Source organism: Trachemys scripta, chromosome 4 (genome assembly GCF_013100865.1).
Source record: "Trachemys scripta elegans isolate TJP31775 chromosome 4, CAS_Tse_1.0, whole genome shotgun sequence".
Taxonomy (NCBI): Eukaryota; Metazoa; Chordata; order Testudines; family Emydidae; genus Trachemys; species Trachemys scripta.
The window spans coordinates 18,863,988-18,886,955 of record NC_048301.1 but is presented as its reverse complement, the minus strand read 5'-3'; the positions used below and the strand labels follow the sequence as shown (position 1 = coordinate 18,886,955).

The window sequence follows — 22,968 nt, the reverse complement described above, 5'->3', positions numbered from 1 at the left end:
GGAATCATCAAACGATCCATCTCCCCCAATCATTTTTTGTTGCCCTTTTCTGAACCTTTTCCAAGTCCAATATATTTTTTTTGAGATGGGGCGATCACATCTGCACACAGTATTCAAGATGTGGGTGTACCATGGATTTATATAGAGGCAATAGGATATTTTCTGTCTTATTATCTATCCCTTTCTTGATGATTCTCAACATTCTGTTCGCTTTTTTGACTGCTGCTGCACATTGAGTGGATGTTTTCAGAGAACTATCCACAATGATTCCAAGATCTTTCTTGAGTGGTAACAGCTAATTTAGACCCCATCATTTTATATGCACAGTTGGGATTATGTTTTCCAGTGTGCATTACTTTGCAGTTATCAACATTGAATTTTATTTGCCATTTTGTTGACCAGTGACCCAGTTTTGAGAGATCCTTTTGTAGCTCTTCACAGTCTGCCTGGGACTTAACTATCTTGAGTAGTTTTGTATCATCTGCAAATTTTGCCACCTCACTGTTTACCCTTTTTCCAGATCATTTATGTAAATCTATAAATCTGGTCATTCCATTGATGTTCATGGAGTGAGGCAGGATCTATACTGCTGTAACTGAGCACACAGCCTGACCCCAGGTAAGTGCCTAGGGAAATACACATTTCTAAAACACATCAATATTTTATCCTCACACAGCAATGCCCACGCTCTCCTCACCCAGGCGCAGAGAACGCAGCTGCCGGCTCTGCTTTCCAGAGATGGCTGTCAGTCTCACAGCATAGGCCAGCGCTCAGTGAGAAAATATAAACAGTTCTTCGAAACCTCAGGCGTTGTTTTGGAACAGAAAGGTCTCTGAGGCAGGGGAAGCTTGAAATTCACCTCCCAGAGGATATTTCATTGTGTTTTATGCTTAAGAGTACCAGGGTCTACTCTTCCTTCTCTTTCTTTTTGAGGGCAAACTGGAGAGAGGTGCATTTCCTCTTCCATCAATTGTCATCTTCTCCCCCCACCCCCTTTTTACTTCCCCAGTCTACGAGGAAAGCAAATTTTGACTTAAAGCCCTCTGGGCCAGATTCTGATCTTAGTTACATCAATGTCACTCCATTGATTTCAAGGGAGTTAAGCCAAGGGTAAAAAAATGTGGAGTGTCTTAAGAACCTATGTCTTATTTTCAGAAGTGACTTAGGCCCAGATCCACAAAGGTTCCTAGGTGTTGCTCTGCTCAGCATAGCAATGCCTCACACCCAAAGGAATTTTCAGCCCTGAGAGAGGCGAGGTGCCAAGGGAATTGATTCCCCGAAGGCAGCAAGCTGAAGGGGGAGTGAAATGCAGAGGAGAGGAGTGGGCAGAGAAGAGGCGTTAGGCATCTAAGTGACTGACCTGGTGCACCTGGCTGATGGGCCAGAGATAGGCACTTCCCTCCACTGGGGATCCTCAGCCATAAGCCCTTTCTGGCAGTTAGGCACCTGGTCAGGTCAGTCACTTAGGTAGCTCAGCCCCTAGCAGCTAAAACCGTCTTTCTCTTTCTAATGCTCATGCGCCATAACTCTCTCATGCTCCCCTGTGTTCCCTCGGCTGTCTTTTCTATGGGTGCTGTGCTTGTCCCCCATCTTTCAGTGGCCTGCATCTGACCCTCCGGCTGTAGGCTCTGACAAGTAGCAGGCATTAGTGGGGCTCAGAGAACACCTACATGAGCTGGCCCTGCTGGTGAGATAGGTGTTCCCCCACCCCATTTAAAAAATCTCAGTTCAGGGCCTCTGGGGTTTGTCATGAGCTAGGCCTATGGGCAGCTTGGTAGCTGTGAGCAGCAGCTCTGAGGCTGCTTTGAAAATGCTGATTGGTGGAAATATAGGTGCCTATGGGACTTAGGCACCCGTAGGGTTAGATGGCAGCTAAGCAACAGCTTTCAAAATGCCAGTGGTGCTTAAATAGTAGAGTTAGGCACCTAAAGCAGCAGCTAAGTGTCTAAATACTTGACGGTCTAGCCTTTAGGAGCATATGTCTCTTTTGAAAACGGAGCTTAAGTACTTTTGAAACTTTTACCCCAACACAAATGGGATTAGAATTTGCCCCTCTTCCTCTCCTAGTCTTCCATTCCTCCTTTGGAAGAAGAGTTAGTGAGGAAGGAATTCTAACCCTCTCGAATGACACCAGTTTCTCTCAGTCACAAAATAGGTTGGGTTGGAGAAAATGGTCTCCAAATAAAATGGAGAATATTGTAAATAGCCTAAATCCTTCTAGTAAGAGCGGTTAGTAGTATTACCAACCCGAAGCATTCCAAAATCATGAATCAGACCTCCTCATCAAAATCATAAGATTGGCTTACAAATCCTGAGATTTTAAAAAATAATAATTTGAGGGTCTTTTTATTTGCTTGCTGGTTTTTGGAGCCTTTAGGGGGTCATGCGTTCAAACTTTTCCCTGCGTCCCTGAGGGATAGAAATTTACCATATTGTGAACTGTAAGTCCCAGAGGCAGAAGGGGAAAAGGGGTCCTGTGCAGGACCGGCTCTAGGTTTTTTGTTGCCCCAAGCAAAAAAAAATTTGGCTGCCCCCCCTCCCCCACTGCACCCTCCTGGTGCCCCAACTCTGGGTCACTGGTAACTCGCTCCCAGAGCGGGTCATTCAGCAGGAATTTTGGATGTGCACAGAACACAGACAGGATTGGTTCCCATATGGTTACAGAACTGCACTAAAGTGGAACAATTTTCAGCTTGTGTGATTGAAGGCTATCTGGATGCATATTGTAAGACTGTCCTACATAAATGAGGAAAAGTTGAGGTGCCTTTATTATTTTGTTCCATTCTTTGTTTCTATGGGGAATTTGCCAATGCAATATCACTGTCTTCCTTTTAAACAAATAAAACTAAAACTTAAAAAAAAATAATAATAGTTAAAAAAAAAAAGCAATGGCTGTTGAAAATAGCAATTCCAGTCCTAATAACCACTGGGAAGCATTTCTTGCTCAATTTATTCTACAGCAAGTTACAGTGGATCAGTATATTTGATTTGGGAGAAATGAAGTAACAGCTGCCCAAATTGAGCTTGAGCACTCCTGAATTTTGAGGGTGTTCAAACCTGGAAGGCAGGTGCTGGATTCCCTTTCTGAATATTAGCTAAATCTAGAAAAGAAAAGTCAATTTCTGCTTCCATGGCTCAGAAGTGTAAATCCTCCTACGTGCCTGGTACTGTATCTAAAGCTGCCCAGGTCCAGTAGAGCCTCCCCTCCCTTACTTTTCATTTTAAATTCTAGTGGGATCCACGTACCTCCCTTGCTAGGCTTCAGATAGAGAGGTGCACTGTTCCATTTAGTCCACCCAATTCTTTCTTTGGGGGAGAGCCCAGGGCTGGGGCGGCAGGAGGTGCAGGTGGGGGCCAGAGCTGATATAACTGAGAAGAACTTTGANGGCAGGAGGTGCAGGTGGGGGCCAGAGCTGGGGCAGCAGGGAGTGTGGGTGCAGGGGGGGGAGAAGAGCCCAGGGCTGGGGCGGCAGGAGGTGCGGGGTGGGGTAGAGCCCAGGGCTGGGGCAGCAGGGGGTGCAGGTGGGGGCCAGAGCTGGAGCAGCAGGAGGTGTGGATGGGGGAGAGTCCAGGGCTGGGACAACACGGGGGTGCAGGGAGAGCCCAGGGCTGGGGTGGGGGGCAACAAAACACCTAGAGCTGGCTCTGTCCCTACCATACACAGCAAGCTGCAGCATGAGGTTTCAGTTTCACACTCCTTCCCCCTCCCTTTCCTGTTAATTGCGGCAGAGGGAATGCTGGGAAATGTAGTTCTTTCCCTGCTCCAGGGTTGGCTCTATAGGCAGGGAGCTAACCAAGGAACTACAGTTCCCAGGGCCCCCTGTTGGTTCTCAGCTCCCATGCTGGATTCTTGCACCCCTGCAAATTTGCTGCCCCAAGCACCTGCTTGCTTTGCTGGTGCCTAGAGACAGCCCTGGTCCTGTGAAGAAATAGCATGTAATCATGTAACTAAAGACTGTTTCATAATGCATATGCACAATGGGACCAAATTTCAGAGGCAAAAGTTAGGAAATGTCGAACTGAGATTAAGTGCTTTGCAACCTTAATAGTGTTCTTTAAATGTAGTTTTGCGTGTGCAAGTTTCTAGATTGTTAGAAAACACAACTGAAAAAAAACAAATTAATTGTGCTGACACCCACAGGGGTCAACAACAGGGTTAGTTCCATTGCACAGACCTCTTCCTCCTGAGGTAAGGATGAGACACATACTTTGACAGTGAGTGTCACAGCTATTTGCTGACAGCAAAGGAATGGGGTGAGACTCAGGAATCGGGGTTACCATTCCAGGCTCTGGAGGTTAGTGTGCTTTACTGGTCATGGACCCTTCTGCCTGTCTGCCCTCAGGCTTGACCCCCTTAGCTGACGGGTAGTGGGCACTGATTGGGTATTTTCCTTCAAGTGTGATCCTACTCCTATTGAAGTCAAAGCTAATATCATCTACCTTCCAAGAGCCACAATATAAACATAGCTATTTACATCTAGAACACACTCATGAGTGACTCATTTTTAAAGGGAAATGCTAACTTGAATTATCTTCACATTCTGATGCTTCATGTTATGTTCTTCCAAAAGTTGCTGCCTCTCTTCTACCCCTTTAATTTTAGTTTCCAGCCCATCAAACACAGGTTAAATGGATTCTTTAGGTTCGTTACCTCTGGCTTTTTTCTAATGTATTCTTCTGAAGCTTGGGTACTTTGCAATATTGTTCCCTCACATGGCAGTTCTTTTCTTCTCTTCTAAGCTCATCTGAGAGAGGTTATCCATAGAGGGCTGATGCCAGGTACCTCTACACTGGATCTCTTCCCTGACTGCTTGATTGCCCATCAAATCAACTCCATTATTGAATTGCCCTCTAAAGTCCCAGGTAGTCTCTCCTAAATCAATTTTCTTTTAGCTTTTTAGAGGCCACTATTATTTTATAAGAAAAGAAGAAAATGGAAGGAGAGCACAAAAGCAAATCCCTTTATTTACAAATATGATAACAAATGCGTGTCTCAAGCAACACGCTGGCTGATGACCAACTTGCAGAGATGTACGTAGGATAATCTACCAGGACGACCACTCTGACCCCTCTAAATCACCTTGTTTTTCTCTTTTCTTGTTCTTTGCATTCTGACAAGCCTGCCTGCGCTGCTTCTTGTGCTTTTTCCCATTGAATGTCTCTGTTCCTTACTTCCATCCTGCAGCTGGAAAGGATTCATCATTCACTTCCAATTCTCAAAAGTCACATTTGGAACAACTTTAAAGTCGATTTCTGTCAACTGAGCTTGGATTTCTTTCATTTCCCTACCCAAGCACTCCTGAAAGAGACTGCTCTTTTCTGACCCACTGTTCATTAGATCAAAGCAATCTATTCAATTCAGAAATCAAAACTCTCCAGCTTTCTAGGCTGGGCTACTTTTTAATTATGTGCAGCCAAATATTGCCATTGACTATAAGAGCAGGCATGACGGTACCTACCTGATCCGGCGACTGTGTGTGAATGGAACACATGGCACATGCATGGAATCCCACTGAAGTTAATAAGAGCCCTAGAGTCTGAGGACTTGTTTCTCCTCTCACACTGGTGCACATCAGGAGTAACTCCAGGGAAGTCAGTTAAGTTATACTGATTAAAATGGGTGTAAGTGAGGGGAGACGCAAGCCCTGTTCTCTGACATTTTTACTGCAGCTTAACCCTCACCCAGAAACCAATCTGACTCATGCTTTAATATAAAAACTGGGGCTCAGTGTAATGGCCGCAGCTATGACACAGAGATACTGTTGTTAGCTGGGTACTGTCCCTCTACATTTCTTGCAGACTCTTCCTGTACTCAGTAGCAATTTGATTCTCAGAGTGCCTGCTGCTTGTTGCACAGGAGAAATACACACCACACTCCCTCATGGAGAGTTTAATTTTATTCTTGTTATGGTGCTGGTATCTTCATTTCAAATATGAGTAATTCTAGGCTGAAAACATACACCTGCTCTCTGTGTCTAGAAAACATCACCGCTGGGGTCAGTCTGTGTAGTACTCACACTTACAAATAACAGAGGGGTAGCCGTGTTAGTCTGAATCTGTAAAAAGCAACAGAGGATCCTGTGGCACCTTAGAGACTAACAGAAGTACTGGGAGCATAAGCTTTTCGTGGGTAAGAACCTCACTTTTTCTTCTCTTGCATCTGAAGAAGTGAGGTTCTTATCCACGAAAGCTTATGCTCCCAGTACTTCTGTTAGTCTCTAAGGTGCCACAGGACCCTCTGTTGCTACTTACAAATAACTGAACCACAGCACTGACTGATGTGCCCCTGTTCATCAGTATAGTAGCAGAAACTATCTTGTTGCCAGTTGAACATGAACCTCTGAAAGCCAAGTAAATGTGAAGTGGGATACAAAAAGGAATCTTATTCCATTCCATCTGATGCATCAGGGTTGTTTTTCAAGTAAATAAAGCAAGTGTTGCTAAACAGATTGTCCTCTTCCCTGACAATAAAGTTGCTACAGACTGGATTTGACTGCTTTTCATTGTATAAAGGGTGAATAGGTCACAGGGTGGAGGGCACATTCAAGTTGTTCTTTCAGTGTAATAGCACAAACATAATTCTGTTATGCAGAGTAAATTAACATATCCTTCAGCTTCCCCTGAATGCAAACCACATTGGCAAGGCTTGAGAGAATGTTGACGTCACTAGGCCTCACCCTAGGTAACTCAGGGGGGTGGAAGGCCACAAAGTGTCAATGAAGCCTTCCTGCACTAGGCCTAAGTGAACCAAACTCTATCCTTCCATGTTTAAACTCTAATCAACCTCAAAAGCCAGGTGCAATTGGAATATGTAAGCAACCAGTTATCTGTGTGCAACCCCCTGCTCAAGCGGTAATAATGAGGCCTGCATGTTTCTGGCTGAAGGGAAAAAGGACAAGATAACGGTTTAAAGAAGTTACTAACAAGCTAGGCTTATAGCTGCCAAGAATGACTTAACTGCTTAAAAGTAATCGTTATTTGCTTAGTAACTATTACCAGGGACGGGAGGGGTAGAGGGAGGAATGGGGGGGGGAGAAAGGGAGGGCTAGAGGGGAAAGGGGGAGGGGGGAGGCTTAACTGCAAAATGTGTAAAAGAAGAAAAACTGTTTCTGTTAGTGTGCTTGATCTGAGACGTGCCTGTCTCCTAGCACCGCTTTGGGATCCCAAATAAACTCTGTTTGCTTCTCCCCCTGGTGTGTTTATTGGCGCGAAGCACACCGGGCAACGAACCCCGCTGTTGCTTTGCCTCAGGCACTCTGTGCTGGCAACAAGAAGGCAGGGGAATTCTCAAGCGTTGTTTTCTCACTCTGTTTGCTTATTTTCATAAGATTGAAGAGGTACTGAAGGAAAAGGACATTAAAATGCAACACATTGGATGATCCCCAGCATTGACACGACACTTAGAAAACCAATAGGAGCCAAATTCTCCTCTGTTACACTGGAGCAACTCCACCAGTTTCAATGGACTTTTACTGATGTAGCTGAGAACCGACATAGTCAGTGTTCTGGGCTTGGTCAATCTGGGTTACTATGGTGTGTACAGATATTTTGATCTGTAGAAGAATTTTGCTTTTTGCAGCTGAGAGGTTGTGCCTGTCAAACTAACAGTTTCTGAGCTTGGTCAAAAGATCTTACAAACAGTGGGCCAGACCATCCCCTCCCAGGGAAACAGCCCCACACAGAAGAGGAAAATTTCCCCTGTTTCTAACAGATTGTTCCAACATTGCAGCGGGAATGGTCGGGGGGGAAGGGTTACTCCTCCCTAGTCTGTGCTGTAGATCCTCACATGGATGATTTCCTCTGCAGCCACATATGGATAGGATAATATGGCCTCATGAAAAATATTTTCTATTTTGTTCTGGTAGGTTTCTTTGTAATTTGTCTGTGATCTTTTCACCAAGTCTTCATTTAGCAGCTCCCACTGTCCTCTCTTTTGTTCAGCTCCACCAGGGCAGGATGTAGTTGTATCTCCTGATGAAGGAGGAAAGCTAGGATGGTACAGCGATTAGGGCACCGGCCTGGGACTTGGAAAGCCTGCATGCAGGTCTCAGCTATGCCAGACTTTACGTGCAATGTTAGGCAAGTCGGTTTGTTTCTGTGCCTCGGTTCCCCCTGTCTGTCAAATGGGGATAATAAAAAGGCTGGGCAGAAAATCTGTTTTGTGAAAAATCTTTGCGGTATCAAAATTTGTTTTCATTCCTATCTTGAACAAAAATGAGACCTTCCAAACATTTTTGAGAGAGAGAGCAACCCATGCTGGAATAGCCAATAGCCTGGTGGTTAGGGCGCCCAACTGGGATGGGGGAGATCCAAGTCCAAGTCCTTGCTCTGCCTGACTTAGAGCAGGGACTTGAACCTGGGCTTCCCACATCCTGGGTTAGTGCCCCTAGCCACCTGGCCATTCTGGACTCTCTCTCCCTTCCCCCCAGGCTGGAGAAACCTTCCTGACAAACATCAAACCCGATACATTTCTGCCCAACGCTGCAGTCAGCAGAGGCACTCCAGCTGAATCCCTGTCATTATGAGAGAGACCAGGACTGGCAGGATGCTCTCTGTGAGGCCTCCGGAGACGAGAGCTGTACTTTCTATGTTCCCTGGGACTAAGCTATGTGGAGGCTCACTTTGCCACTGCTCCCAAGCTGGTTTGCGGGGGCAGGTCAAGAGAGCAGCAGAAGTGGGGCTAGCGGATCTGCTATTCGTTGAAACCATTAGACTTTCACTCTGCAGAGCAAGTCATGGAGGCTACTGCAGCCCAGAAGACAGAATTCTGCTCCATGACTGCTACTCTTTCACCTCACTGCTGCTTAGGCTGTGCACTGGGCTAAAGAATTGACCATCAATTAATTACAGAAGAGTCAAATCAAGCATGACTATTAAAGTTATGGATAAGAGTGAAATGGGGAAAGGCAGAATCATCTGAGGTCAGAGATGTGCAATGAGCAATTCCTTAATGATTTTTTTTAAGAGCATTCCTAGGCTGTGCCAAAAAACAATTATGGGATACACTTGCACATCTAATATTTTAAGTTTGCATTAATAGTCCCTTACATCATAATGATCAGTGCTGTGAGTGCATAAATATCTCCATCTCCTCAACATTTTCTTCTTGACAGGTTAGTTTTCAAGCAACAGAGATATTGATGAGATCCTTTTGTGCTCCAGCTATGTGCATTTTTCTGCATTTTCAAATAGGAACCACCATTATCTTTTTGCAAGCTGAATATTTTTTATACATCATTTACTGGTGACTAATATGTGCTTCAACCACGGACTCCAAGGACCATCATTTATCTTCCATAACAACCACATGTTCTTAAACAAGCAGCAACATCCCAGCTGCAAAAGATGATCACAGATGACTTAGTTACAAAGACCAGAAATATTGCGAAATGTATATTGAAACTTTTCCTGTTGGAAATATACAAAACTCCATTCTCTAGTGAAACACAATATGAAGTAAAACAAAGTTTTAAATCATCATTAAAATATACTGATTTATTTATGTTTATGAAGCCAGATCCTCAGCTGGAATAAATCAGTGTAGCTCCATTGAAGTCAATGGAACTACAACAATTTACACTAGCTCCAGATCTGGCCCATAATTTTTTTTTCTGGTGACACAGAGAGAAAGAGACTATCTATATATTTTACAAAGGAAGGTGTGTTACAATCAGGTCCAGACACCCCAGGGGGAGAACAAGGGATCTGAACCCCAAAGAATAAGCAATTGAATCAACTGATTTATAGATGCAGACTTTAAGGCCAGAAGGCATCATTATGATCATCTAGTCTGACCTCCTGCACATTGTAGGCCACAGAACCTCACCCACCCACTCCTGTAATGACCCCTAACCTCAGATGAGTTACTGAAGTCCTCAAATCATGCTTTAAAGACTTCAAGTTACAGATAATCTACCATTTACACTAGTTTAAATCTGCAAGTGACCTGAACCCCATGCTGCAGAGAATGGCAAAAACCCCCACAGGTCTCTGCCAATCTGACCCAAGTGAAAATTCCTTCCTGACCCCTTTCCTCTGATCATCCTGGCAGCCATTCTCTGTCCCGTTCCACTTTGAATTCATTTTTCTTAAACATGGGAGACTAGCGTTGCACACAGTATACAATATTACTGTACTATAAAAGTATTGAATAAGGTATTTTATGAAATCCTGTCTTTTACAAAAGCCAGTGACACACTCATGATTAATCTCATGTGAAATGTATTTATTAACACTAGGAGGAATTATGGATACTCACTGATATTATGCTTTGAAGCCTGTGATCAAACACAAGGAGAAACGGGTTTTCTTCCAGATAGGAGGGAGAAGGCAGATATCTCTCTTATATAAATTAAGCATTATAGAATCAAAACAATGGAAGCTTCATTTGCATATGGATCAACAGATGGGTGAGAAATCCACAGGAAGGATAGATCAGCAAAAGGTCATTCTGACTCTGGGGTCAAAACAATGAGTTTTGGGAAATATAAGCAGAAGCAAAAAGTCATTGTGGCATCCATCACATAGGGAACAAAGGGAACAGTACTCTAATTCTATGACTATTGGATCCATATGTAGACCAATGGTTCTCAAACTAGGGCTGCTTGCTCAGGCAAAGCCCCTGGCGGGCCGGGCCAGTTTGTTTACCTGCCGCATCCGCAGGTTCAGCCGATCGCAGCTCCCAGTGGCTGCAGTTCAGTGCTCCAGGCCAATGGGGGCTGCAGGAAATGGCAGCCAGTACGTCCCTCGACCCGCGCCGCTTCCTGCAACCCCCATTGGCCTGGAGCGCCGAACCGTGGCTACTGGGAGCTGCGATCGGCTGAACCTGCAGATGCGGCAGGTAAACAAAGTGGCCCGGCCCGCCAGGGGCTTTCCCTGAACAAGCGGTGGCCCTAGTTTGAGAACCGCTGGTCTAGAAGACTAGGGATGCTAAGTATCAGAGGGGTAGCCGTGTTAGTCTGGATCTCTAAAAAGCGACAAAGAGTCCTGTGGCACCTTATAGACTCACATAGGGATGCTAGTAAGTTGATGTAAGAAAGAAAACTGCTTAGGTAAAGGTTGTAACTTGCTGTAATTAAGTTTTACTCAGTAGTAAGTGTGATTTGTTTTACTTATAACAAGACTGGTCTCTTCTCTTCTTACTTGTTATCATTTAACTATCTACTCTTTGTTAATCAACTCATCCTTGCTTTATTACAAAACCATCTTGGTGCCGTGTATCGAACTGAAGGGGTCAAATCCTCAGCCACACTAACAAGTTGGTGTTCTGTCTTTTTTGAGGCAGCGACCTTGATGACTTCTGGGAGAGTCCAGTGAGAGGGACTGGACACTGCAGGGGAAATGGTGTGGGGGAGACTTGGGACTGGAAGGTCTGTTGGTGTCACCCTGCAAGGAGTAACCAGGCTGGTGGAAGCCAGGGTGAAACCATTGCACTGTGAGCAGGCTACTGGTGTCAGGGCTCTGAGCCAAACCTGCACATCACAGAAGCACCCAGGGTTACAGGGCAGGTGGTTACATGACCCCTTACTGGTCTGGGTAACCCCCCAAAGGTGCACAAGGTGCAGCTATAGCACTAGCACACAAAGAAAATCAATTTAAGCCAATACGTCTAACTAAAAGCAAATTTGACGTAAGTTGCCATGAACATGCCAGAAGATGCATCATTTTAAGGAAAGGGGTGAAATTAGCACTTATATATTACAGCCACAGCTGAATATTAAGGACTCAATTCACCAAAGCCTTCCTGTTCAGGAAAGCACTGAAGCTCTTGCCTAACTTTGGAACACAATGAGACTTAAGCTCATACTTAAAGTTAAGTATATATGTATGTGCTGTCCTGAGCTGCGGCCTCAGCGAGGCACTGAAATGCATACCTAATTCTGAGGTCAGTGGGCTACAGATATGCTTAAACAGGTGCAGAAGTGTTTGTAAGATCACAGCCGATAATATTAACAGCCGTGACTCTCAACTAATGCCATGCAACTGGAATTTATGTCACTCTGAGTGCACTGTGTTATGCTCAAGGACAGTCTTCTACACTGATTGCTCATTCCCACTTCCCTGACTTGGTTATGTGAGGCCTGAGGGTCTCCATAAAGATATGCCATCACTTTGTACTTTCCCCCCATTTACTTTATCCACCCCAAAACAAGAGAGGCCAAGATTTTCAGAAATGACTAGTGGTTTTGGGTGCCCAACCCAGGACCCCTAGAAGGGGCCTGATTTTTTTTTTTTTTTTAATAGGGCAGGTGCTCAGAACTTAAACTCAGGCCTTTTTTAAAGGTGTCTCAGTTTGGGCACCCAAAACAGATATTTGAAAAAACATCAACAGAAAATTTTTAATCAATTTTTTTCTGCTTTACATGGAAATTTTTCTTTCCAAAAAAAAACCACAGTGCCTCATGGGAGTTATTGTTCAGTTTTCTCATGTCCCCATTCTCCTCTATGGGCTGGACTCCCCAGCTAGACTGCAGTATATTCAGAGACTCCCATGATGCAACCACATTTCTGCACTAAGAGGGGGACGCCATCGTGCATCATGGAAGATATAGTCCACCAAGGGAGCACAGGCTATAGAGGAAAATGAGAGCATGAGACAATGAAGTTCCCATGAGGCACTGTGGCAGTATTTCTGAATCAAACTACTTCTGGTTTTAGCTGAAATATTTTGGGTTGGTTTGTTTATACTGAAAAGTCAAACTTTACCATGGAAAATGTCAATGAAAATTGCATTTTTAATTTTTGTAATTGTTTTCCACAGAAAAAATCCTATTTTCTGACCCACTCGGCCAGAATAACTACTCGCTTTTGAAAAATTTAACCAGAGTATTCAATTCATTGCTCCTTCACAGCATTAGCAACAAAAATCAACTTTCCTCTTAGACTAAGTCCAATCAGCAACAGGAAATGGCTTAAATAGAGATAATTAGACTGCAGGGTTTTTTTGTTTTGTTTTGTTGTTTTTTTTGGCTTGATTTCTTTTTGTAAGTATTTCCTCTACACCGGAAAATACATTTTTGTTGGCAACTCAGCACATAATTCCCCCAATGCCAAATAAGATCCAGCTATCCAACAATTCCCCAACATTTTTCAGATGCTATAAAACAGTTTATCTCCATTCAGTGTGTGTGCGTGTGGGGGGGACAGAGACTACTTTCATTTATCCCATTACTAAAAAAAGGGATGGACTGATAAAATATGGCCAGTGTGTATTGTACACTACACACATTCTTGTGTGCACTAATACGTCAAGGCCAACATTTTCTATAGCAAATAGTAATTTTGGGTACTTCGCTTTTGGGTGACCAACCCGAAACATCTTAAAAACCATCTGCTTTTCAGAGGATGAGTGATCAAAAAAGCCACAACAGCAGTTAATTTTTTCCCCCTCTTATAGCTTCTGGATCTATTTACCCAGCATTCAAAATATGCAGGTATTTTTTCCTCTCAGTACATATAGTCATTGATAAAGATGGATGGGATTTGACAAAGAACATTGGTCATTTTCGGGAATCTGCAGCCGTGTGCTGCATCAGTTTTGCATGAGGCCTGACTAATGCTGAGGTTGGAGAAAACCTCAGCATTTCTGCTGAGTATGTTTGCAAGTATGTTTTGTAGCATCAGTAATAGGTACCTAGGGAGCATTCAATCTACAGTATCAACAGTATTTATGGTGTCTGGAGTTTTACATGGTCACAGTAATTACTTTGATAAATGCCAGCAATATTTTAAAATTAACATTGAAGTTTACTTTGGTTCAGAAGCAGAAGACACTTAATAGGCAAAGATGGGATTGCAGTAAATTCCTTCACTAGCTGGGGCCTGATCCTGCAATGGGCTCTGCACAGACAAAACCTTATTCTAGTGTGGAACCCCACCAAAATCAGCTGGGCTGCACGTGAGCAACAGAACCTGCATGGAGCTCATTGCAGGATCAGGGCCTTGCCCTATAAGTGGGGGTTTATTAATGATGCTTGGACCAGTTCTGAAGTTGGTCGGAAAATGTTGCCAAAGATAATGTTCATACATAAGTTTTTCTTTCCAGGTTTGACCAGCTGTAGGCTCTGCTTTGGACTATACCAACGCTACCCAATACTACAGTTGTTCCACAGGCAAATACCCTATTGTAATCTGTAAAATGGGGATAATGATACTCACTGCCCTTTGTAAAGTGTTTTGAGATCTACTGAAAAAGGCACCATATAAAAGCTAGGTGTTATTATTTATTATTATTTTGCCTGTGAAAGGACTACAGAATCAAGGTGGAACCTGTGTAAGACACTCTACTTGATGGTAATATTTCACCTAACGAATAAGCATTTTTTGGTCAAATTCTGCTCTCTGAAGTTGATGGGATTGCATTGGTTTAACTGAGAGCAAAAGTGATTTGAAAAATGACACTTCCTGCTATGAGCTGTGGATAAGTATCAGATAGTGCAGGAAAAACTGTAAATCGGGGAACTGGATGCCTCAGAAGTTTGTTGAACAGATGCCAAGTCTGTCACATCTCGCTCACCAATTGAAATCCTCTCCGGGATCACAATGATTTAAAGTCATTAATATCTAATGGCCCACATGAAAAGAAGTGATCTTCTCAGTCAAGATCCTACTGAATGATGCCCACCACATTGGCAATAATATTGCAACCACAACAGAGTGTCCATGCACTTCAATGGGCATTGTTAATGTTTAATATTTGCACGGATGCCCACTGTGCTAGGCATGATACTACATTATCTCCTCAGATTAGTGGAAGTTATTCCAGGAATATTGAATCATACCGAAGGACAGCATGTGAAAGCTTGCATTGAAGTTGCCATGCTGTACCAGCTCTGTGGAAGGTGATGAATTAACCACTGCATTCACCTAAGAGAATGCAAAACACAACACGGATTTATTTCTTTACAGGACACCAAATCTTCCTTGCTGTCTTGCAGCCCCATAATGTTCTTCACAGTTTGAAGCCTATGAATGTCCTTCGGTCAAGGGGTCATCATAAACATATAAGCCTCTTGTTAAACTAAATTCTAAACTATGTACAGGGCAGATTGCCCCTTCCTGCTTTTTACTGCCAACAAGTAGAGTAAGCCACCATCTTTATAGCCACATCCAAGGGCTATATTTCAAGCCTGTCAGGAAAAAACCCAGGGCAGCTTTTATAGCCATTTAACCAATAGATTCCACTATGCAAATCAAATAAAGCGCCCTGATGCAACACTTCATAATAACATAGCTCAATATTTTACGTAAAGGACAGTGTTTGGATGGTTCTAATGGGTTCTTCAGATCACACAGAGCCAAATTATGCCTTTGAGATCTACATGGGGGTTGCCTGAGTTCCATGAGGAAGTCCCCCCCCCAGATGTGGGGGAGAAGGTGGGCTTCAGGGAGGAAGAGGTGAGCCAGACTATCACCTGGGAGGGTTCTTTCTTGGTAGGGTTGTGCCAATGGAACCATGCTGCCACAGAGCAGGAGGGGAGGGCTGTTGGAGCCCAGTGCCTGCTTGAAGGCATAAGGCCTGGCACCAGATATCTCTGGCTTCCCACAGATACTCCAGAATCCCCCAAGATTTGGAGATGGGTCGTATGGACTTTTCTGCAGGGGGACCCCAGCTCCACGGTATGTAAGTGAGAGTCACTATGGCAGTGAGAGTGAGAGGGGAAGTGTTAGGGATGTTGCCACATGGGAATCCTCCCTAAGATTTCCTCCCCCAGATCCCTCCATGGGCTTTACTACAGGAGGGGGTGAGCTGGGCCAGTGGAATTGGCAAATTCCTGCTGTTAATAATAATTAATGGAGATATCCTATCTCCTAGAACTGGAAGGGACCTTGAAAGGTCATCAAGTCCAGCCCCCTGCTTTCACTAGCAGGACCAAGTACTGATTTTGCCCCAGATCCTTAAGTGGCCCCCTCAAGGATTGAACTCACAACTTTGGGTTTAGCAGGCCAATGCTCAAACCACTGAGCTATACCTCCTTCCAACATAGTTTGGCCCAGATTTTTAGACTGTAAGCTGTTTGAAGCAGGGACTGTGCCTTCCACTAGGTTTGTGCAACATGCCTAGCGCATTGTGGACAATGTGGAGCACGAGCCATAGAGAATTATTAATTAGTAATGGGCTGTGTGGTTTTACAAACAATACAAGTTTCATGCACTAAGCAGAGCCAGCCAGTGTCATGCTATAATCACACATTCAGCTACAAGATTTTCATTTAAATAGCAGGGCCTTTCCCTTTCCAATGCAGGAATTATCACTGTTTTTCATTCTGGAACATTTGTTGCCCTTGTGAATATTAATTAAAAGTTGTAATTAATTAAGATGTCAATTAATTCCTTCATTTTATTCTTCAGGGTAATCTTGTATTCTCTGCCAGAGGGGGCAGCAAGTGATCTAACCAGAGTGAAATAAAACAAACCCTGTTTAAGTACTACACGTGTGGATTCTGAAAGAACTAACTCTGGGGCTAGTGTTCCACATGGGAGAGGTGCACAGAGCAAGCATGTCAATCCACAGTGCTACAGAAACTAACTGTGACACCAGTTTCCTTAGTATACAAATTCTTTTGGAAAGAGAGAAAAGCCTAGCGATCAATGGACGTCTCCATTATCTAAGGACCTCTGTAATGTAGTCTTTATTATACTGATGAAATTTATCATGCTAAGAACTGGGTGGTCCATTTAAGAGGCTTGTTAAACTGATAATGTGCCCACAAAACAGTTTACATGCATGCTGAATACTATTTACATGAGACTTGCTTTCAGTACGGCTAAATACTGGCTTAGTCTGAATCATTTTGGCCTGCACAGGTGTTAGTTCCAGTGTAGATAATACTAAAACAGTTCACACTGAAAAGGCTCACAGTCCTCCCACATCTGTTCCATAGTGTATCAGTGACCTTTCTAAATCTCCCAGAATCCACTGCTTGTAGGAACAGTGCCAGAAACTATAGAATAGGTAGCCAGAGGGCATTACAGTTCAAAGGGTTTAGATTAATGCTAGCGACAGTGTGTGGCAAAACAGCAGTGGTTTAGAACAGAAGTCAGCACTGCTGGCATGGGATGTACTCAGTCATTTGTTCTCAAAGAAGTTCACTTAGGAATAGGAATGGCTCAGTTCCCTAGTACAGACACATCCTAAAGGTATTTAAAAAGTAACTAAAAAATGCCAGGATTTATCTTTGTGTGGAAACCAAATGGATGGAAGTTTCTATCTCAAAAGTTACCTCTCTTTGGGAGTTATTATTTTTTAATGGTGGTATTCACAGGCATTCCTTCCACAGATATGGCAGCTGTTTTGGAAGCAGCACACTTCATTGGAGAGTTAGCAACGAGCGACTAATACATTAAGGATGAAAATTCCCATAAACACCAAGTCAGCGTTATTTACCTGCAATTGTTCGTCTTCTAAACTGTTATTGTTTCATTTCCTTTCAAAGTTCCTCAGAAACCATGGTTATTGTGCCTTGCTTCCTCTTTTTCCTCTCCAGGAGTTGTTCTTTCCAGATCTAGGATCTCCCAAGCAAACAGTGAAGCATACAGCATCCTTTCCAAATATTATGAAACATAGCTCTGCCGAGACCCTTCCTCTAAGCTTATACAGATAAGCCTAATGAAAGACTTATGATGCTTTTTAAAATGCGGATTATCCTCTAATAATAACAACTCTTCCAAACAAAAATGTCTTGCACCATTTTCATTCTTTTGCTGTGTACTTAATATCAGCTTAGATTTTTTTACAATGAATTTTAAAAATCCCATTAACTTGTCACAGTTTGTTTATTGTTCCACATTTCTCTCTACTTGGCCTATAAAAATCCCGTAGGTCAGTTGCGCTTTTTTAAAATTAGTTTCACTTTCTAGATCTTCCTGCTATCTTGTTTGGGTTTCACATGCTGCAGTGGAATGTTTATTTGATTAAAAGGAAGCATCTTCAGTGGGTTGTGTTTTTTTTTTTTTTAATTGTGGAAACATTTCTATTGGTCTTATATTTTATGAAAGTTTGGTTTTACAAAACATATATTTGGGGCTATTGAAATTGAGAATGTCCAATTACATGAATCCATAGAATACTTGGGGATTAGGGTGACCGGATAGGAAGTGTGAAAAATCGGGACAGGAGATGCAGGGTAATAGATGCCTAAATAAGTAAAAGGCCCAAATATTGGGCCTGTCTCTATGAAATCGGGACTTCTGGTCACCCTACTGGGGATAGTGACTTTTGGCCTGGTGACTGAGTATTCACATCAGAGTTACGCTCATCCAATCAGGGGAAAGAAATAGCCCAGGTAACCTGTGCACGTGGAACTGATCATAATGGGCATGGTCATTCTTTACTCTGTTCTATGGGAAAGTTTTTCTGGGTGAGACCAGCTTCTCCCTTCTAGTTGGCAGCTTGCCCCCTCCCAGAACAAAAACAGGGAAGAAGCTCTTCACGGTAGGGATTGTCTCCTACTCTATGGCTGAGGATCTGATCTAAACCTCCTGGAGAGGCAACACAGAAAGCACAGGCCAGCAGCCAAAGAGGTCAGGTAGCTTTATGATGCCTTTGGGGCAGCCCAATTCTGGGCTGCTGTGGAGGCTGCTGCGATCCTGGAGGCTGCTTTAGTTTACAACTGCTTCCTCGAGGGGGCTGCCTATGGCTTCTGGTCCATGCCAGAATGGCTATAGCCAGATGTATTATGACCCTACCCCCCTCTTGCCTTATATACATGCTGTGACAGAGTACACCCTTGTATTCACATCATATACACTATGGTAATAATCTTTGTACAAAGTATGCCTTGTAAGGTCTCATTTGAAAACTCATAATTTGCTGGTCAGTATTGTCCTGATAAAAGGTGTATGGCAACATTGTAATGTGAATTTATAAGATATCCCTATACAGTGTTATCAATATATGTTCGAAACCCCACAGCCCTGCATGAACAGAAGCTAGCAAACAGGTTTGTCTTAAACAAAGGAATGTGTGCTCTGCTTAATTTGCATGTAAACAGTAAACAGAGTCATGAAGCAGGAACGGAAGACAAAGGAACTTTAAACAGTTGGAAAAAAACAGCAGGGAACATCCTTCCACATAGACTCTTTGTCTCCTAGTGCCAGCTGGAAATGTTTTTCAAGAGAGGGACTGAAACTATAAAAAGGAGACAAATATCCCATGGCACCCCTTTCTCTCTCTGCCATTGCATTCACTGCACCGGAAGAAAAAAAGGAAGCAATAATTGGACTTTGGAGGAGGGGTCCTGACCTATAGAGGTTTGGTCAGTAAGACCTTTATTTTATGCCTCATTACTTGTACTCACTTAAAATCTTTGTACAATAAACTTGTTTTACTGTTTTATCTAACCCAGTGTGTTTAAATTTAAGTGTCTGAATAACTATTTTAGATAATAAACTGGCATATTATTCCCTTTAAGGAATAACGGACTTAAAATCTTGTGTACTGTCCAGGAGAGTCCTGGGCAGTTCAGGGCATACATTTTTGTGGAGGAAATCTAGGCCTGGGGGTGTGTTGGGGTCATCCTGCAGTAGAACCAAGACTGGTGAGATCCAGAGTGTAATCCACACATGGCTGGCAGGCTGCAGTTACACACAGATGCTCAGGGTGTGGCATGCATGCAGGAAAGCTGTTTGTGAGAGGCCAAGGTGGGAGGTACTTCAGCAAGGCATTGTAAGGCAAAGTTGCAGGGCAGAGGCAACAGCTGCACATTAGTCAGGATTGTACCCTGGTAGTATGTCTCACATATACCCTGCCCTAAGGCAACATAATGCTTGCACTGGGGGAATTCCTCCTTGAACCCTTATGGGCTATTTCTGGCCTATCTTTATTGCCAAAGCAGCATACATGAGCTGCAGCAAGGCACAGAATCCCATACCATGTACAGCACCTAGCACACTGGGGGTGGGCTTCTAGCCACTACTGCAATACAAATACAAAAACTCCTCACTTAACATTGTAGTTATGTTCCTGAAAAATGTGACTTTAAGTGAAACGATGTTAAGAGAATCCAATTTCCCTATAAGAATGAATGTAAGTGGGGTGGTTAGGTTCCAGGGAAAATTGTTTTTTTGCCAGACAAAAGGCATTATATACATTTTAAACAATTTTAAACAAGCAGTTTAATACTACAATTATCACTGCTGAGTATGAAGCTTGGTTGAGGTGGTGGAGTCAGAGAGTGGAAGAGGATGGATTGTCCGTCTGCTCCTCTTGCTGTTCTTGCAAACACATGCACTGACTTTGCCGGGGGCAGGGAGCTCACCCTCGACCCATCCACTCCACCCCTTCCCCCAAGCCCCCACCCTTGACCCGCCTCTTCTCCCCCCAACCTCCTCCCCCTTTACTTCGCATGCTGCATCCTCACTCCTCCCCCCTCCCTTCTGAATGCTGCAAGCCAGCTAATTGTCGTGGGCAGGAGGCAGGGGAGGGATGGGGGAGGCACACCGAGTCCTCGCTCCTCCCCCCTCCCTCCTGCCCAGAGCAATCAACTGGCTTGTGGCGTTTAGGAGGCAGGAAGGAAGGGGGAGGAGCGAGGACTTGGCATGCAGGCTCCCCGTCCTTACCCCCCCGCCTCCTGCCCGGGGTAATAAGCTGGTTGCATTGTTCAGGAGGCAGGGGAGGGAGGGGAAGTCCTTGCTCCTCCTCCCTCCCTCCTGCCTCCTAAACACCGCAAGCCAGCTGATTGTCACCGGCAGGAGGCGGGGGAAGGAGAGGGAAGGCGCTGATCCAGCGGGCAGGAGGCGCTGTGGGGACAGGGGGCTTAGTGAGGATGCCAGCTCCAGAGAAAGCAGGCAGCCAAACAACGTAAGAGTGGAGCATTGCACAACTTTAAATGAGCATGTTCCCTAATTGATCAGCAACATACCAACGAAACAACGTTAACCGGGATGACTTTAAGTGAGGAGTTACTGTAGTATTAGAGGGAAAACTCTGAATCCTGACATATTACAGATGCTCCCCGAGTTACGTAAACCCGACGTACACAAATCCGAGCTTACAAAAAGAGTTCCGTAAGCTAGAAATAGGAGGGTTGTGGGTTTTTTGGCGTAATGGTTGAGTATACATTTCCGACTTATGCAAAATTCGAGTTACGCAAGGCGCTCCAGAACTGATGATTGCTTTTTTATGGAATGTTTTCAATATTCACTGTTGTGAATTTCAACTATTAAAGCAACCTGTCTTAATGCTCACTGGTTTCCACACCAGGGAAGACGTTCCTGGAAACAGAGTGAGGTAAATGAAAAACCGAATAGAAGAGAGATGAGAAATAAAATGGAGAAGGACAGGGCCAAACAGAGAGCCAGAGCTGGTCCCTGTAGAAGTCTGATGAGTTGATTTTATGGGCACACAATCAATTCATGCTGTTAGGCGAGTCTTCCAAACCATAGAGATTAGCCTGGACTGTGGAAGGGTTCAAAATCCAAACATGGATCTCACTTTATTTTGCAAACATCCCTTGTCTTTATAATGGGCCCTAACAAAGTTATGTCTACCCAAGCTGGAAATTATGCCTCCAGTTCTAGTGTAAATATTGACTTAGTGGCTTGGACCGTCTCTAGAAAGTATTGCTTCCAAAGCCACAAGATAAATAACACTGGATATTAAATAACAGCATAAAAACCAGATGTGGCTTCCACTTGGGGCTAGTCCTGTTCATTTGTTGACTTATCCTGCCCCGTATACACAGGCTGTGTATAGCAATATCTCTCACACAGAGAAGCTGATATTTACAAGTTACGTTGTAACTTACACCTATTTGCCTGGGAGCTGGATCGAGCCCTTTGTATAGCAATAGAAATGATCCTAACACAACCTAGGATGGGCTATTCTTTGCTTTTTCATCCTAGGAATAGGTAAACCCTTCAGGTTTTTATCCTGCTGTTTTCAGACAATCCCATGATGCACAATAGCAGCAGGGGGGAAAAGCCAAGCAAGAAATTATTGTCTCGACAGAGCTCTTTAAATAAGGTCAATTGACTGGAAAAGTGGGCAGTCTGCCTAGGGCTCCTTAGTCCGGAATGACCCAGAGTAGTTTACGGCACATTGTTCTGAGAATATTTGTCCGAGCTTCACCCTGAGAAAAATGTCTAATTGTGCAGGGCAGAGCTAGAGATTAGTGCACAGAACACTGAACATCCCAACATCTGTTGTCACATATTTACTGACAGCTGTTTCTGCGGAGTAGGTTGAAACCCTGGTAATCCTGAACATGAAATGTCTTGTTATCTGTGCAGAGGCAAATATAAGCCTCTAACATGACCTTTAAGGATGAGCTGAAGCTTTAATGTTGCTAGCAACACCTGGGCACGTCCTTCAGTATAGTCTGTGAGCCCGCTCAGCTAAAGCGCTGCTACCTGCACTTAGGGTGACCAGATGTCCCGATTTTATAGGGACAGTCCCAGTATTCAGGGCTTTGTCTTATATAGGTTCCTATTACCCCCCTCCCCCCCCCCCCCCACCTCCATCCCAATTTTTCACCCTTGCTATCTGGTCACCCTACCTGTGGGCTGCCTTCCACATGTGATGTCCAGGAGATGTGGCTCAGCTCCATGGAAGCCAGAGAGTGTTCCCAACGCTCAGAATGTGCTCTGCACCACTTACAGCTTCTGGAGGGGCTGAACAAGACAGGACTGCAGGAGACAAGCCGGGGCAGATTTGTGAATGGAGCTGGAGACTGAATGGGGACTGGATGGCTCAGGAGACAGACTGTAGGATAATAAATACAGCAGCTTTTATGTCTGTATTATCAGTCTAAAACACCACTCAATAGTGACCAAAAGTCATTACACTCTAATGGCCTATGTGAAATGAGTTGGTGTCAGACCAGTTCCTAAGTGAAGGTGTCCACACCATAAATATCACAAATGACACTAGATCTAAGGTGAGACAAGAGGCACTGAGACATGATGACAACCTCTCTGTCTAAGACGCTGCTATTTTGAGGAGAAGGTCACATTTGATGGGTCTGATGG

The 22,968-nt window shown here is 43.9% G+C and overlaps 1 long non-coding RNA gene across 1 annotated transcript; it reads right to left on the bottom strand.

The window, feature by feature from the left end:
* Positions 1–14,221: 14,221 nt before the first annotated feature.
* LOC117876938 lies at positions 14,222–22,693 on the bottom strand. Its single transcript, XR_004645580.1, has 3 exons — positions 22,497–22,693; positions 17,387–17,511; positions 14,222–14,865 (listed from the first exon to the last, which is right to left on the bottom strand). It is a non-coding gene; the product is annotated as an uncharacterized LOC117876938 (long non-coding RNA).
* Between the last annotated feature and the right edge of the window lie 275 nt (positions 22,694–22,968).